Genomic DNA, 17,740 nt, shown 5'->3' with positions numbered 1-17,740 from the left:
AATGTTTAGGTTAGGGTACAGCCAAGTGGACAGCGTGGTACCGGTTTTCGTCCCCCGAGTTACGCATTGATATAATATATAAATATTAAACAAAGCCATTTCTACAAAAGAAAATAACCATTGATTGCCATGTAAAGTGATAGGTGACTGTACCAAAACAGGCGAGGTTGATACAATATGCTGATGGGAAGACAAAAATTTCAGATGGAATTTAAGGGCGTTTGGCATCTCTACAGTTTCATATTCTTTCAACAAACAACAAATACTAACGGCATACGCGGAAAAAGAAACAAAGGCTTGTGCATTCATAGGGAATAATAGTCTGTAATATGTTTACAGTTGGGTTGTTATAACTTTAGCGCGCAAACGCTGGTCGAGAGTTTAATGTAATTAAGGAGGTACAGTATATAAATGTGAAAAATATGGAGTCACATACTATATATAAACAACACTTAAGATATAATCTGAAAAAGCAAGCCTTGTGCATCAAAGGGAAATAATAATTCTGCATATTTTTACCGTTGATTTGATTCACTTTAGAATTCAAATCGTGTTGTCATTTAATGGATTGATATTATTGCATACATTAAAAGGGGTTTTGTTAAAAATTATTATAATAAACGCACATATAAATGGAATTCCAAAAACGGAGCTTTGTGCAATAACAGGGATGTGTTTTGAACATGTGATTATTGGTTTGTACTATTATAATGTCCATGTAGATAAATTGTTTAACTAATTTTAAATGGTTTAATTTATTTTTTGTCCCCCTAGAAATTGAAGCCTTGGCCAACGTAACAGGGCATTATGATTTGTGACTAATTGAGGTAGTGGGGCTCAAAACATAACAGCCGTAAAGATGTTTCATTGGCAATAAAACCTGAATGTCCAGTTGAATGTCAAGCTAACCTTCCACGCGGCGCCGTGGCATCTACACTGCCTTACTATGTGCCCATGGCCGTGCCGGGGCGATCTAGACATTAGCGATGTAATTAACACTGTTTTACTTTAGTACTCATTTAAGGATAAACGACGAGGAAAGCAGAGTGAATAAAAACTGACAGTCGTGTTTATGTTAAGAAAAATTATTATTTCACGCAGGGACGGACGGGAGTGAAACACGGCCCTGGCTTTTCTCCTAAATAGGCCCACCACAACTACAAACAGTCGCTACTGTCTCACCAATATTACAGCAATTCTGTTGCATTGTATGTCAAATAAACTCACAAACCTCATGGTGACCTTGCATGACAAAACAATAGACGCACCATCACAGACACTTCTAATGATTTCCACTACAAATACCACTACAAACATTACAAACCCATCGAGGCGAGGGAGAGATGTCTCAGTGGTGGCGAAGCGTATGAAACATGTCAAATTGCCAACAGGAAGATATTGACAATGAAGCGGTATAAATATACAAGACTCATGAAAGCATTGATTAACATTCATTTTAATTTGGGATTTTTACTACAATACATTATTAAATTCAAAGGTTGTTAACATTCGTACGCTGAACTAACAAAAATACCAACGACTAACAGCTGTATTTTTTTTACCTAACGTTAATAACTAATTGTAAACAATGTCTCGCTCATTGTTATTTAGTTACATGCTTAACTTCGCATTACCTAAACGGAAGTTTATACGCGACTAAGACATTACAAGCAGCCTGATGGCTGGATCGAGCGCCCCGTGATGTCTCTGTTCAGCCGACTGAGTACAAGGACACCCCCTTTTAGGAGGACGCACCGGAGTGAGCGAGAAGAGGGTGTTTGTTCTTTCTTCACAGGACGCATCTGTTTTAGAACAAGAAACACTGTCACCTGGCTAATATGATGATTAACCACGACTGGGCTTCGGTTTCTGATCTATAAATCCATTCATTTGTAGACGGGTTCGGATTCAGAGGGTTCAATGAGATATTCAGTATATACGTTTTAAATGAATTGGATTCTCGATTCTGGTTGATATTTGTTTCACTATTATAAAATTCAACTCCACCAGCGCACCCGATTTTACTATGATGTCCTTACGTCTTTAACATGAATTAAAAGAGTGACCAATCATCATTTTGACAAGCGTAGTTATGCCACCTAAAGGAGAAGGGAAAAATGAAGAAACTGACTGTGAAACTCATGTTTAACAGGTCCTGTTGTAGATGTCACCGGATGGTTGAACACTGGAGAGGGGTTTCACTTTGCACCGCCCCTCCTCCTACAGACTGACACATGCAGGTTGCCAGATTGAATGACACAAACAGAACGAGCGCACTTGATGATGACATGAAATGAAATACAATGTGTTTGGGTAACTGGGCTTTTAACCTGGACAGTGTTGCGGGTTTCACCAAACAAAGATGATGATTCTGTCCCGAAAACTCACATTTTCCAAAGGAGAAGATACTGACTGTAGCATTGTTTTTGTATATAAAGAAGTATGGTTAACTTAGCATGTTTTTTAAGATATCTTCAAACATTATGTGGTATTTGTTATGCTTAAGCAAGAGTCACACATGTCCATACAGCACCTATTACTATTTTTTCAAACCTAATTAAAGAATGGTTTGCTATTATGAGTATTACCTATCTGTTGTAACATCCATTATTGTATAAATGGACCAGCTTCTCACTGGGTGTGCCACAGCTGAAAGTGGATGTGAGTGTGTCTCTCTTCTCTCGCTCTTCGCTCTCGCGCTCCTGCAGTGTGTGTGACTGGTCAAGGTTCCTCGCTGATCCTGTAGTGGCTCATGTGGGATCCACAGTGATCTCTTCCCTGCTGGAATCTCCCCTCCTCGAGAGTGCTGAAGCTCTGGAGATCCGCTTAGGGTACCGAGTCACGATCAGATTCAACAACAATGTTCATGCCTTCTATAATTATGGGAAGATCCAGGCCCGCCAGGCATGTATCAGACACCGAAAGCTCTTTGACTCCGCGGGTCAGATCCGTCGGTGGACTGCAAGATGGAGATGTCTCTCTAAACGGCTCGGGAGAAACTGCTCATATCAGTATGAAGATTCTTTCATCGGTTATGGTGGAGCAGAGGAGAACAGAAGTTATATGCCAGCAAAATAGTACGATCTCAAAATCACAGGTGAGTCAAAAATGACAATTCCAATCTAAACCTCATTAAGGTAGGATAGTCATTTCAGGAACTAGTTGATTATTTTGTTGTTTGAAATTTAATTATGAATACATGTTGCTTCAGAGTTGAGTTTACAAATAATCTGGATTTTCTGTTCATCAGATCCATCACAATTCGCTCAGATTCATCAGTACCATGGAAGGCTCTGTTTCTTTCATCTTTTCTCATCTGTGCTCGTCTGGGTTGGTTGCGGCTGATCCTCCTACAGATACTATGAGAGAAGTCTCAAGACCAGGTATAATCATGGCTGGATGATATTTTAAGTATGTGGTTATCAGCAGTGTTTGGTTTCATGTTTTGATCGCATGGTGTTTGCTATGTTGACGTTCATGATTAGAGGTTGCGAGACAGCTAAAAATCCCGATGGTCTACAAACGGAAGGAACATTCAGAAATCATGCTTACCACCTTTCCAGACAGTGTTACTGGGAGAGGTACCTGGTCCGTGCTGATACACTACAGAAGAGACTGATCCTCCCTTGAACAAATAAAACAAGCTGCTCTCAAAGATATTTATATTTCGTTGCCATTTTTGGAATTTGGCACCAGCGGTTATGAAAACATGAATGATAAGTTCGTTGAATGCAGTTTGTTTGTCAACTCTTTCTACACCCGTTCTCAGCTGAAAGCGGACCAATCCTCAGAACGAGAGACACCCATTTCCCGAGGACCCGACCCCCCACCCCGCCCCCCACACTACAGGGACACAAGAAGTCTGAGCATGGGCCACTGTCCTGGGTTTTCCTGCCGGTCAGATGTCTGAGAATGGTTAAAACGCTTGTGGTGTAATGATGGGGTTTACAGAGTCTATGAGTATTTGGGAAGCAGAGAATTAAACCTTCCGCTGCTATTGTTCTCCTCATTGCAAGTTTGTGAGAGAGGAACCTTCTGTGCCTGAAGATGTGACCACCAAGAAGGTAGTTGAAGACGTTGGTTGCTTGCGGTGTGTTTGCAGAAGGAACTGAGAATAGACTAAGCTGTCGCCTACTGAAGCGTCGCACTGGCGTTCAATAATCATTAAACAAACATCTTCATGTATGTTATAGCAGACAAGCTAACCCATGGATATGCCGTGTTTGCCTGAGTCTGAGTTGGAGTATTGTAGTCGAAATACACTGAACCCCTCCACACACACGTCATTTCACAATCATAGCCCAATACCTCCTTTATGATTCAGTTTATTTCACACAGTGACATCCAGAGATCTGAAAGCATCAGCTGAAAATGCTTCTGTTTGGTATTTTTACAATTTATTGCATAATTTTATCATATTTCATCAGTTATCTATCAGAATAAAGAGGACACTCCCACTGTCACACAATTATTACTTCATTATTATTATTATTATTATTACTAATTATTTTACCTCTTATTATTATTATAACGGTTATTTACTTTCCCATAATGAATCATTTTGGTAATAATAAATACTGTTAGAAGTTTTCAATTATAGCTGTAGGTTTTTACTCACAAATTATATGTTTTTTAATTTTAGTTGTGGGAGACATGAATATAGAAGAACTGAGGAAGCATGCAGGTATGATACTCATCTCAGTTATAAATGCATATATGTGTAAAGATCATCTCATACACATGAGGATTAATAACTGGTGCTCATGTATTTTTTCCTCACAGTTGAGATCACTATTGACCGTGAGAGTTTCACATCCAGATCTGAGGGGTCACTGAAGACTGTAAACTTTTGAGGGATCGTTAAACGATTATAATCACACTGGAGAGGAATTTCCCATTTGAATTAAGTGCTTTTGGAGCCCAAAGTTTCTCCTCTGGTCGTCACTATTGGGAGGTAGAGCTGTTGAATTCCCCTAATCTCCCAAAGACTTCTGGATAATTGGGTGTGGTGAAACATGGAAACTTACTACAAGAGGACAGATCTGCTTTAACTCCATCAGGGGTTTCTGGTTCTTGTGTTCAGAACGGTCCTCTTGGCTTTTACACCAACACTGATCCATGGATTTTAGATTCTCTCTGACACCGAGACCTGAACGACTGGGAGTTCTGTTTCCGATTATTGATGACAGTCAGCTGTCGTTTTACAACGTCACAGAGAGGAGAGTAGAAAACATCTCCTGACCATCAGCAGCAGATTCTCTGGATCAGTCGTTCCTCTGTTCAATCCTGGAGCAGGTGACAAGAGTCCACTTATAATCCTGGATTGTCCAAAAACCTGAAGACAACCAGCTGCAATTTAGAAAATAAGAATCAAAACCTGAAGAATGAGCTGTAAGTAGCCTTTACTGAGTAATAACAGCTCAGATGCCTGACTGACCAATGCAGTTTAAACAGAAGGACATACAGTATAAGCACAAAAACACTGATCTTCAGCCAATGTCAAGGTCATGGGTTTGATCCCCAGTCTATACATGATGTATTTCAGATATTTGATCAAGTGTGTGTGAACAGGGATGGACAACGCCGTCCTGCAGAGTTTAGCTCCAATCCCAGTCAAACCCACCTGAAGAATGGAAGAGAAGTCCTCCGGATGAATAGAGGATTACAGGCAGCTGTGTGTGATGCCTGTCTCTAAACTCGCAGGACTCGTGTTGTTGCCCATCTCTGCTGTAGAACCGTGATTTCCTGATGTTATAGTGTTTGGAATTAGTTTCTGAATGTCTCTTCATGTAACAGACGATGTAACAGTGCTTCTAATTAAGTGATAAATAGCAGCTGCAAACACTTTACAGAATACACATACTCATTTCTGCACCAGCTTAAACCTAAACTCTGCAGGAGCAGGTCTGAAGATGTGCAGCTTGAATGTAATGCCATCAGCTGAACAAAAGTCAAGATACCACAACAATCCTACAATATCACATGACAAGATCAAATCCAGCGCTGCACATTTCAGTCTTTCCTGATCATATTTTTATGGGTGATATAGATACTCTTGTGTATGTGTTTGTGTGCATGGTAAAATCAGGTACAGTACAGCCTTCTTAACTTGTATTCACTTTCGTTTTAAACAATGGAATAATTTAACTGAATAAAAGTGAATGTACGTGTAATGGTGCACATTCATCTTCTGTCTGCAGAGAGAACAATTGTTTTTACAGTCTTCGTCTTTCTCAAGCACTCAACTAATACACAGACAGAAAGAAAACATACTATAACTACTATTCCATAAACTATATCCCAGTCTCTGATCTAGACTTGATGCTGTGTACTGTAAATATTGTTGGCTCTTTCCTCATTTGTAAGTCACTGTCATAAAAGCATCTTCTTCATGAATAATGTAAATGTGAATGCAGGACACAGACTGATTTGCTGGGTTCTCCAGCGCTAAAAGACTTTATCCTTTAGGAACATTACATTTTTTTTTTTTCTGATTCAAAAATATGATAAGAATATTTGTATATAATTTTACCATTTACTGATGGAGCAACATGACGTGTGAAATGTTTAAGACTTTTATAAAGGTGCCTCGGCCAAACACTTTTATTGTACCTTTGGGGGTTTTTATTTCAAATACATTTCTTTTACAAAACTAAGAGATATTCATAATTGATGTTTCCGTACAATTGTAACAATTTTACAACAGCAATATTAACAATACAACAGCATCATCAGAAACAGTAAATAAAACAGTAAAAAGTGCAGATGTTTAGCAGAATGTCAGACAGCTCTTTTCCACAACAGGGACTGGGACTGTTAATATGATATAATATGACTGTTTTAATATGCTTTAATATGATATAAAGCACCATGAATCATATCATAACAGTAGTTTACATGACATGTGTGGTTTATTCTTAGTGTTTTGGCTTTATATCATAGTTTCAGCGAGGAACAGAACTGAAAGTGTGAGATCCCTGTCCAGCAGGTTAGTGTACACCGACACTAGTTTGGTCTTTTGCTAGTTAAAATAACTCATGTTTTGATTTCAAACTCCACTTTTATTAATAGAAAAGACAGAATCAATTATTTTCTAATGCTATTAGAAGATCAGATTTAACAGGGTTAAACAAAACACAAACCTTGATTTCACTATGAAAGAAAATGATGAAACTACTTCTATCTGGCATCAATCCTCCTCATCATCAATCCGTGTGGTCTTATTATTACCATGCCATATGAAACTATAATACTGTAAATATAGTTATTGCAAATGCAGTTCAGCTATTTGTTTATTTATTGATCTATTAGTGTGCATCATGTTGCATGCCAAACTTTTCAAGTGCTCTTCATCTACTCTAAGCTCACTTTACAGTAGTGTAAGGAAAATTAACTTTTCTTCTTTCATTTGTGTTGTTTACTGTAATAGACAAAGACTTGCCAAATGATTCCTGATTCCCAATAACAGTGTTCTGATTTGATCTTGCTAGTGTTTTCTAAGCAGGAGAATAGTCTGTGTATTTGTCAGGTTTGTCAAAGTTTGCTTGTTACAGAAGAGATCATTTTTGACTGAAATATTTGGATTTGCTGTGGAAGTTTAAGGTTTGACACATGACTCGTGTGCTTTATTCTAGTGTTCTGAAGTCATGTGTGAGGAACACTTGATCAGTTTGACACGAGAGCAGAAGAATGAGAGATACCTCTCCAAAGACGCTGTTCAGCAGGTTGGTCTACACCTCTGTCCTCGTTTGATTTCTTGCTTTTCGAGGGCTGGTTTCCAGAGCCATCAGCTGCTTGGCTGGATTAGATGCTGTCAGGAGAAGAAAATGCAAACTCATTAAATGAAGTTTCTGTTTCATGCAACATTGTTTCCTAACCAGGAAGGGTTTTGACCACATTTTTACGAGAAAAATATAAGAGAACAAAGAAATGTCATGATGCTCAACTTGTCATGATTATGATTGATTAGGACAGAGTTGTGAGCAAACTACTCTAACATCAGATTCCAAACAAAACCAGAGCTGTGGTTCCTCAGTTATAAGTGACACCTGAAGGTGTAGGTGGCGCTCTCTCTGTGCCATTCTCTGTCTGTCAGACAATCAGAGAGTTGAGATCAACATAAGTGTGATATAGTAGAGTTGTAAATAGTTCCATGAATTAACACACAGACACACAAGCATGATGCAAGTTATCAAGCATTGTCCTTAATATGTCACTCTTTTGGTCTTTTGCTTGTTAAAATGAACTGCAATAACACTGTTATTAATAATAATAAAAAAAAGACAGATTGCGAAACCAAATGTAAAATTTCCCAAATTCCGCAGGAACAGAATGCTGTTCTTCTCATAATTTAACGCGCCTCATGTCATGTGATCTTTTCTTCTACAGGGGAAATGGACAAATCATGTGCTTCACGTGTCCAAGAGATAATATATATCACGCGCCTCACACACACACACACACACACACCGCAAATATCATTATACACAATCACATCGTATGTTCATCATCTGACTGTTTAGAAATGAAAGTAAGAGAACAATCAGGACAGGCTTGGGTTCTCACTGATCTGCGTCTGTTGTAGTCTAGCGTTTATTTTTACACTTATTTTACATCTGATTGCTGTGATTTACTGTAACAGAGGAGTCTTTGTGTCCGGTGAGATTTGTTTTATTATTTATTTATTTATTTATCGAACTGTCTGATCGATTATGTCTCTCTTATCATTTAGGGATGGTAGTAACACTTTTTGTAACTCAGTGATTGTTTGTGCTTGATATCTTACACTTTCATAAACGGGAGCCACATTTGTCTACTACAAATAAAACTCATGGAAGCCCGTTTCCGCCACCGAATTAAAAAAATAAAAAATAAAAAAAATAAAAGGTTATTGCTACATTTTATCTCACAATTCTGACTTTTTTTTTCTCTCGAAATTGACTTTTTTTTTCTTAGAGTTTACATCTCGCAATTCTGACGTTAATACTCGAAATTGCGTGTTTTAAAGTCATTCAAAAAGTCAGAATTGTGACATAACTTTTAGTTAGTTTATAACTTTTAGCTTTTTTCTATTCAGTGGTGGAAGCGGGTTATGCGAGTTAATATTTCCGTTCTGACAAACTATCCCTCTAATGGGGTGAGCTGTTAACACAGGGGACAGATGTAACACTGAGTTTATCACAGTTTATATTTTAACTCAAAATATAATTGCCGTGTGGTTGTTTGAGAGAACTGAATTTTTAAGCTACTTTATTTAACAATTTTCTAACAACAAAACATACAATCCATCTTAATTAAAATCCACACAAAACACCAAATTGTATTATTCAACACAACTTGCAAAAAATAAATCATCATTTATAACAGTGCACAAAACATCTTCATAATTCCATGCATCTCTTTAAAACCCTCAATATTATTCATTAATTTATAAAACATAAATCCATGTCTTATTCTTGCTTGAACTAAACTTCTGAAAGCGTCGTCATCATCATTTCCTTCCTTCCCTTCCTCTTTTTTCCTTCTAGCTAGAACAACTGTGGTCTTTGCTTGGCCAACAATAAATTTAATCTTTGAGTTCAGCTCATGAAAAATGGGGACAAAAACAAAAGTGTTGCATTTATAATTTGGTTCAGTGTATGTTGCTCTCCACCTATTTTTATGTGAATTTTGGAATATCACATAATATAAAAAAAAAATTCTGGATGGAAATGCCAAGATGCACATAAATTCAAAAAATTTACCACATTAGCCACATAAATCCCTTGATGCACAACAAAAAGGTTGTGATTGAGGATGTGATTGGATAACTGGACTCATTGGGGTTTTTAACTATACCCACCCCGAGCAGCCACAGCATAGATAACTGTTTTAGCATGTGGGTTTGAAGTTAGCATGAAAAATTATCAAATTAAACTAGAGAAACAGCTTAGCTTATGTAAGTCAAATAATTGTACCTACAACGCAATGAAAAGAAAAAAATCTTAATCAAAAATCATTTTTTTGTTCTTAAAATCTACAATGTTGCTCACAGTCACATGACACTTCTACTGTAAGCTCAAAAATGTGATGGGAGTGTATGATACTGATGACAGTGTTATGGCACTTTTCCATTGCGTGGCATGGCTCGGCTCGGTTTGCGTTTCCACTGTAGTTTAGTATCACTTTAGAGTGGGAAGGATTATTCACGTTGTTATAGTTGCGCTGCCTCTACTGCCGTAACTTGTGAAAAACATTTTCTTTCAGTGTCGCCCTATCAAGCTCTCACCAGATCTGCTCCTCTGCTGTCAACGAGAAGAATGTCTGTACTTCCTCAACAGACAACAAAACAGCCATTTTTTTGGTTGTTAAAAAAGTTGTGATCGTTCAAAAAAGTTGTGTCCGATCCCTCACTGGCTGTGCTGATTTAAATCTAGCGGTTCTGTTGTGTCTCTGTGTTGCAAGTTCAGTGAGGCAGGCTGAGTGATCAGCAGAGTTTACACGTCACGTTTTGGTAACGGTACGGTAGTGGAAAAGCACCATTAGAATACTTCCCGCTCTACCCTATTCTGGAATCTCCCTCAGAGTTTGTTTTATTGGAGTCTGTCTGTATTTTCACACAGGCATGTTGCTGATTATTGTCGTTTTACTGGTGAATCTCCTCATAGAAACTTCAGGTAAGAACATGCTTAGATTTCATTCAGTTTCATGGCTTCCAAGTAATTCATATATGTGATCAATTTCTATTGGATATCATGGCACTATTACATATAGACTGTTATATTAAGATAATGTGACATTAAACTCTACACTATCTCTACTTGTCGCATGTCTATGACCACTAAGTCAAAATACAAGCAGATATCTTCCTTAAAAAACTAGCCAGCCAAATAACAGTAATATGAGCGAAGAACATACAGTGGGACTGGCGTCAGGAATGAAGCAAGCGGATCTGGTGTGCCAGCCCGTACGGGTGTGAGGGGGGGTTGGGGGGGCCTTGAGACAAGAGCAAAGGTTTCCTCCACATGTCTAAGGCACATAGGCAGCACTGTGTGACCTTGAGCATGCGAAGCGGGTTTCTCCTCGGGGAGAACCCCTTGGTCTTGAGCCACCACTGTAGGGGTCTCATGTACAGCAGGCCAAAAGGTATCACGTTGGACGCAGCTGCCGTCAGACCCAGCAGTTTCTGGAACTGCTTGACAGTGAGTGACCTGCCTTCTCTCACTCTCACTCGACTCGATCCGAGCAGGAGAAAGACGTGCCTGCATTGTGGTCAAATCCCACACCTCACCCAGATAAGTGGTGTGGGATAAGGTGGTGACTGAGAGAAGCGCTCGCCAGAGACCACTGTGCCCTGAAGCACTGTAGGTGGCAGGGTTGGCAGATCGATCTCCCGAGGGCACTGAGGAGAGACGGGCACCGTATAATGAGGTGTACACTGCTCTTTCCCAGAGGGGGCTGGCCCTCAGAAGTCCCTGTACCCTAGGCGTCAGGACATGTTAGCCGAAGACTATCCAGTGAGAATGACAGTCTGTAGACATGCCTTCTGCTAGAAGCCTTTGGCCTGGGAGCACTACTCTGACTCTAAATTCTGGGGAGTACGAGAAGTGACGCTAAATGAATGAGGTGATTGTCCCTGAATGAGAAGCTAGAACACAGTAGGTTGGGACTGCTCCCGCCAAGCAGCCCCTTTGGAGAAAGAGAGGTAAACATGTGCTCTCACTCGAGAAATTTTCATCCCAAGAGCTCCCGTATATCTAACTTCTCATAGTCAGATGAAATACTTCATTTAATTCCTCATTATTAAATGCAGTCAAACACAATCAGACAGGGAAACACACAGTATGGTGTGATACGATTCATATTAAAAACCGAGAATTATGTAATGCACGCATTGCCTCAGAAGCGCGCGAGCCACTTGGTTATAAAACAATATCAATCTCCTCAGGGAAAGATAGCTGCAGCAGCAAGCTCTCACTCAGAGGGGGAAGAAACCGCGGGCTTCTGAACCCCAAGAAAGAGCCCTAGATCTAGGGAATGCGGGTGGAAATAGGAAGAGCCATCTCCAACCTGCCCCCAGATCATGTGCGATCCCTGCAATCTCAATCGCCGCTGTGCATCAGCAGCAGCGGGACTGGAACTACAAGATCACAGACACGGACATACTCATCCGGGGTGTCCCCGGCGAGAGCAGAGCATTTTGCAGTGGGAAAAGCACAATCAGGCCCCCGAGAGCAGACAGCGCGAGCTCAGATCCCCAGTAATGCTGCTCATTATAATGTTTCAACATAATATCCTTGTGCAACTGGTGAGCTCATCGACACCCTCCAAATCTACCTCCTCCTCGGAGGAAGACAGGTGGAGCATCGAGCCCTCTCCCCTGGGGGAAGAAACCACTGCACGGGCTTCCAATCCCAGAGAGCAGGCGCTGGATCATATGTGAACCCCAGATCATATGTGAGCTCCGCCTCGGCGAAAGCGTGGCGGGCACTGCTAGGAGCGCTGATGACGCCGCACATGGCAGCCGAGTTGTTTCGCTCTCCAGTTGTTTTAGTGTTTTTGTTAGTTTTTCCTGTTTTTTTTGTTTTTCATACTCAATCAGTTTCACCAGATATGAACTGTTGAACATTTGGAAGAACACATCAAAAAGTCTCCTACCGGTTTTCGATTATTCGAAATTTAGATGTTGTCGGAGCAGCGGCGCTGATCAAACACTTCTGGATGCGCAGCAGATGGGGGAAGCGAGCTGGTGCTTCAAACTTCTTCTGCTCTACATCAATGAAAGGTGGTGTACAGATGTAACTGTGTTAAAGAAGATGTGCTGTTCAGATCTAGAAGCACTCTTTATTAACTGCAAGCCGTTCTATTCACAGTGGGAGCTTCACTCGTTCATTCTTGTGAGTTTTTACATTCCTCTACAAGTGCACGTGAGCTTTACAGAAACTGGCTGATCAGATCACAGAGACAGAATAACAACACCCGGACTCTGTTTTAATCATTCTCGGGGACTTTAATAAAGCAAATCTTTCCCGTGAACTGCCACTCCTGCACTTCAAATCAGTGAGGATGATGTAAAGGCACCAGGCCCAGATGGTGTTATACCAGCCTGTCTGAAAACCTGTTCTGACCAGCCGGCCCCCATCATTTCACAGATCTTCAACAGATCTCTGGAGTTGTGTGAAGTCCCTTCCTGCTTCAAACACTCCACCATCATCCCCGTTCCAAAGAAACCCAAGATAACAGGAATTAATCACTACAGACCTGTGGCTCTAACGTCTGTCGTCATGAAGTCATTTGAAAAACTGGTTCATGCTTATCTGAAGGACATCACTGGACCCTTACTGGACCCCCTGCAGTTTGCATACCGAGCAAACAGGTCCATGGATGATGCAATCAACTTGGGATTGCACTTCATCATGCAACATCTGGACAAAACAGGGACTTATGTGAGGATCCTGTTTGTGGACTTTAGTTCGGCTTTCATCATCCCAAGAGCCCTCCAGACCACAACTGACCCAGCTCTCTGTTCCTAGCTCTATCTGTCAGTGGATCACCAGCTTTCTGACAGACAGGCAACAGCTAGTGAGACTGGGGAAATTCATGTCAAAAACAGCCGCTACACCAACACTGGTGCCCTCAGGGATGTGTTCTCTCCCCACTGCTCTTCTCCCTCTACACCAACGACTGCACCTCCAAAGACCCCTCTGTCAAGCTCCTGAAGTTTGAAAGTGGAGGTGATGTGAGATACAGCCAAGTATGGTGACCCATACTCAAAATTTGTGCTCTGCATTTAACCCATCCAAAGTGCACACACACAGCAGTGAACACCACACACTGTGAACACACACCCGGAGCAGTGGGTATCATTTATGCTGTGGCGCCCGGGGAGCAGTTGGGGTTTCGGTGCCTTGCTCAAGGGCCTCAGTCGTGATATTGCCGGAACCGAGACTCGAACCCACAACCTTAGGGTTAGGAGTCAAACTCTCTAAGCACTAGCCCAGACTTGCAGACGACACTACAGTCATCGGTCTCATCCAGGACGGCGACAAGTCTGCTTACAGACAAGAGATTGAGCAGCTGGCTGTCTGGTGCAGTCTTAACAACCTGGATTTTAACACGCCCAAAACAGTGGAGACGATTGTGGACTTCAGGAGAAACCCCCCTGCACTCCCCCCACTCACCATCATGAACAGCACTGTGACTGCAGTGGGAGTCATTCAGATTCCTGGGAAACCACCATCTCTCAGGACCTGAAGTGGGACAATCACATTGACTCCATTGTTAAATTGAATCAATGTTATAGCAAAATGTGGTGTCGGACTCCCAATCGAAGGGTTGTGAGTTCGAGTCTCGGGCCGGCAGGAATTGTGGGTGGGGGGAGTGCATGTACAGTTCTCTCTCCACCTTCAATACCATGACTTAGGTGCCCTTGAGCAAGTCATCGAACCCCCAACTGCTCCCCGGGCGCCGCAGCATAAAAATGGCTGCCCACTGCTCCGGGTGTTTGGTTCACAGTGTGTGTGTGTTCACTGCTCTGTGTGTGTGCACTTCGGATGGGTTAAATGCAGAGCACGAATTCTGAGTATGGGTCACCATACTTGGCTGAATGTCACGTCACTTAAAAAGGCCAAACAAAGGTTGTAATTCCTTCGCCAGCTGAGGAAGTTTAACCTGCCACAGGAGCTGCTGAAACAGTTCTACTCAGCCGTCATTGTGTCCTGTCCAACTTCAATAACTGTCTGGTTTTGGTTCAGCTACAAAATCAGACATCAGAAGACTACAGAGAACTGTTCGGACTGCTGAAAGAATTATTGATGCTCCCCCTGCCCCCCCTTCAAGAACTGTATACATCCAGAGTGAGGAAAAAGGACTCAGAAAATCACTCTGGATCCCTCGACATCCCAAGTTACCCCCTTTTGAACTTCTGCCATCTGGCCGGTACTTCAGAGCCGCAAATACCAGGACAGCCAGGCACAAGAACAGTTTCTTCCCCCAGCCAATCTACCTCATGAACAGTTAAATGCTCGAGTTCCTTAAGGGGATACTAAACTCCACACTATCTCGACTACTGGTTGCATGTCTATGGCCACTAAGTCAAAATACAAGCAGAATTTTTCCTTTAAAAACACTAGCCAGCCAAATAACAGTAATGAATGAGCAAAGAACTATTATCCGCAGATTCCGCATGAAAAACTTGAACCTGTTTCAAATCTTTCACCCTCACACAGAATTCCCAATGACGTGGGATCCCCTAATAAAATGACTGAAAAATTCACACAATAGAACAATTGTCAGTGTGACTGCACCTTAAATATTTGTAGTAAATTAATAATTCACTTAAAATTCACTCTCTCTCTCTCAGTGTCGTTGACTGTCAAGGTTCCTCCTGATCCTGTAGTGGCTCATGTGGGATCCACAGTGACTCTTCCCTGCTGGATCTCTCCTCCTGAGAGCGCTGAAGCTCTGGAGATCCGCTGGTACCGTGATGATCAGTTCAACAACCCTGTTCTCCTCTTTAATTATGGGAAGATCCAGGACATCCAGGAGAAACAGTACAGGAACCAAAGCTCTTTGACTCTGCGGTCAGATCAGTCTGGTGGGACGGAAGGATGGAGATGTCTCTCTACAGCTGGAGAAAACTCAGAGTACAAGATGATGGTTCATTTCGTTGTTATGTGAGTGGAGAAAAATTCATATAGCAGTGAAGAGGTGTTTCTCAAAATCACTGGTGGAGCAAGCATCTACACTTCACTTAAAGTCATAGTCAAACACAGTCAAACATTAAGAAAATTCTCTCCTGCATAATGATGACTAAGATTGAGGACACTCGAAACGATACTCGCTGGTGACGCCTGCTGGTCAAAACTGTGTAAACACAACAAACCTCAGGCCAAAACATGCTTAAAAACAGCTTTTTAAAACAAATGCAAATGTTTTATTGAAGGTATAATATATATTAATGCAATTCATCAAAATCATAAAAAATCAACAAATCATCAAATACCATTTAATAAGAAGTGTCTGTATAATGTGTTCTTGTATTAATTTGCAGTTTTGTGTTTGTTTTATGGATGGCCAATCAAAAGACTAAAAAACATGTCTACAAATACATTAAAACTGATTCGAGATCAGGTAAAAACCCATAGGCCCTAGTTTAATGGTTCACCGTTTGATTCACTGAACAAAAAAGGAATTAAAAAAAACACAAGGAAAATAAAGTGATGAATTTGACCCAAAAGATTTTTATATAAAAATAGCGATATATCGTTATGATTAAATATTTTGGCCACGCCTAATCATGTAGCAAAAATCTGATATCTTGACAGCCCAAAAATCCCATGCATAACGATTTCTGCAATGTTTGTAAACAATATTTACAAAAAATAAAATAATAATAATATATATATATATATATAGATATATATAGATATTATAGATATAGATAATATCACTGGAAAACACCTTGAACTGATATTTATTTTTAGACATTCTATTAACTATCAATAAACTTTATGTCAACTAGCAGTCATAAGTATAAGTAGACTATCTGCTTGATATCTGCAAACACTTTTTTTGATGAACATTCTGCTGTTTTTTTTATTTAACTTTTTTGCAAGTGCATGTCAACTTATTCTACTACTAGCCTAACCTAACAGTCTACCTAACACTAGCCAAGTCTGTGTTTTTGTTTTTCATAGAACTGGGCTAACTTTTTAAAACTGTTTGTTTCAAATCCCGTGCAGCTCTCTACCTGTACATGTTGAAGTGTTTTCACAAGACCCTGAAAAGACAAAAAAATCTTCAAAAATCAGAACACAATTAGTGTCTAAGACAATATACTTATGTAGGCTAGTTTTTGTGTCAGGAAAAGATCTGAACAGATCTGTCTCTCCTCTCAGTCAGCGTTAGGATCCGCTCCTGTCCGTCTCCAAGGCCTCTAGATGATTGGGAGTGTGAACATCAGCTGCAGGTTCCAGCACACTGGCATCCAAAGCCCGCAGTATCACGTGGACGTCAGATGAAGGAAGGGCTCTCGTCCCTGGAGGAGCGTCTCACAGTCCCCGTGGAGCAGATGAGATTTTCTTCTGTCCACCAGCTGGGACGGCGCGTCTCTCTCTCAGACGCTCAACAGGTCTCATGTTCATCTCTCTCAGAGCTGGAGAGTTAAAAGAAGGAAGGACTGAACATACAGTGGCATCGTATCTTTCAGGTTAGAGAACATGGATATTAGTAGATAACACAAACAAAGTGATCAAGTTTGCTTGAATGCTAGGCCTGTGATTATTTCCATTAGTTTTTTTTTTTTTCTGTGACCTTAACTGAAGGTTTTCCGTCTTTAAGTTTTATTTTAAGCAAATATAATTGATCTAATAAATATAATTCATTTAGCATACATTCTTGAATCATGTTTTCTTTTTATTCTGCTCCACCACTGAAACGATTTTTTCTTCGATGTCATCAGTCTCCTTTATGCACTTTACCATCCAATCAATAAAATCTAACACAATCCCCATATATTGTGTTCTCAGTGCTGTGTTCAGAAGAAAAATGGGTTTCGAACAGCATTTAATGAGTCAAAAGCTTCAAAAATATTTTTCTACATTTTTGAAAGTGTTTGGATTCGTCCCTGGTTTCTGTTTCTCAGGTCCATGGAAGGCTCCTTTCCTCACTTTTCTCATCTGTGCTCTTCTGGGTTCAGTTGGGTTCATCCCTACAAATACAGAGAAAAACTAACAGGTACAATCTAGTTCTGAACAACTGA

General features: G+C 40.5%; 1 protein-coding gene and 1 pseudogene across 2 annotated transcripts in view; both read left to right on the top strand.

The window, feature by feature from the left end:
• The first annotated feature begins 4,642 nt into the window (after positions 1–4,642).
• On the top strand, positions 4,643–5,339 carry LOC109091232 (annotated as a pseudogene).
• A 3,078-nt stretch (positions 5,340–8,417) lies between these two features.
• The window catches only part of LOC109082965 (butyrophilin subfamily 1 member A1-like), a 190,745-nt gene continuing 181,422 nt past the window's right edge, over positions 8,418–17,740 (top strand). The window contains exon 1 of one of the 2 annotated variants that reach the window (XM_042759356.1): positions 8,418–8,658. The gene's annotated coding sequence lies outside the window, so the exon portion shown is untranslated. The remainder of the gene's footprint in view (positions 8,659–17,740) is intronic. The other variant, XM_042759358.1, reaches the window with a different exon arrangement.

Source organism: Cyprinus carpio, chromosome A7, assembly GCF_018340385.1.
Source record: "Cyprinus carpio isolate SPL01 chromosome A7, ASM1834038v1, whole genome shotgun sequence".
NCBI lineage: Eukaryota > Metazoa > Chordata > Actinopteri > Cypriniformes > Cyprinidae > Cyprinus > Cyprinus carpio.
This window is presented reverse-complemented; position numbering and strand designations above follow the sequence as displayed.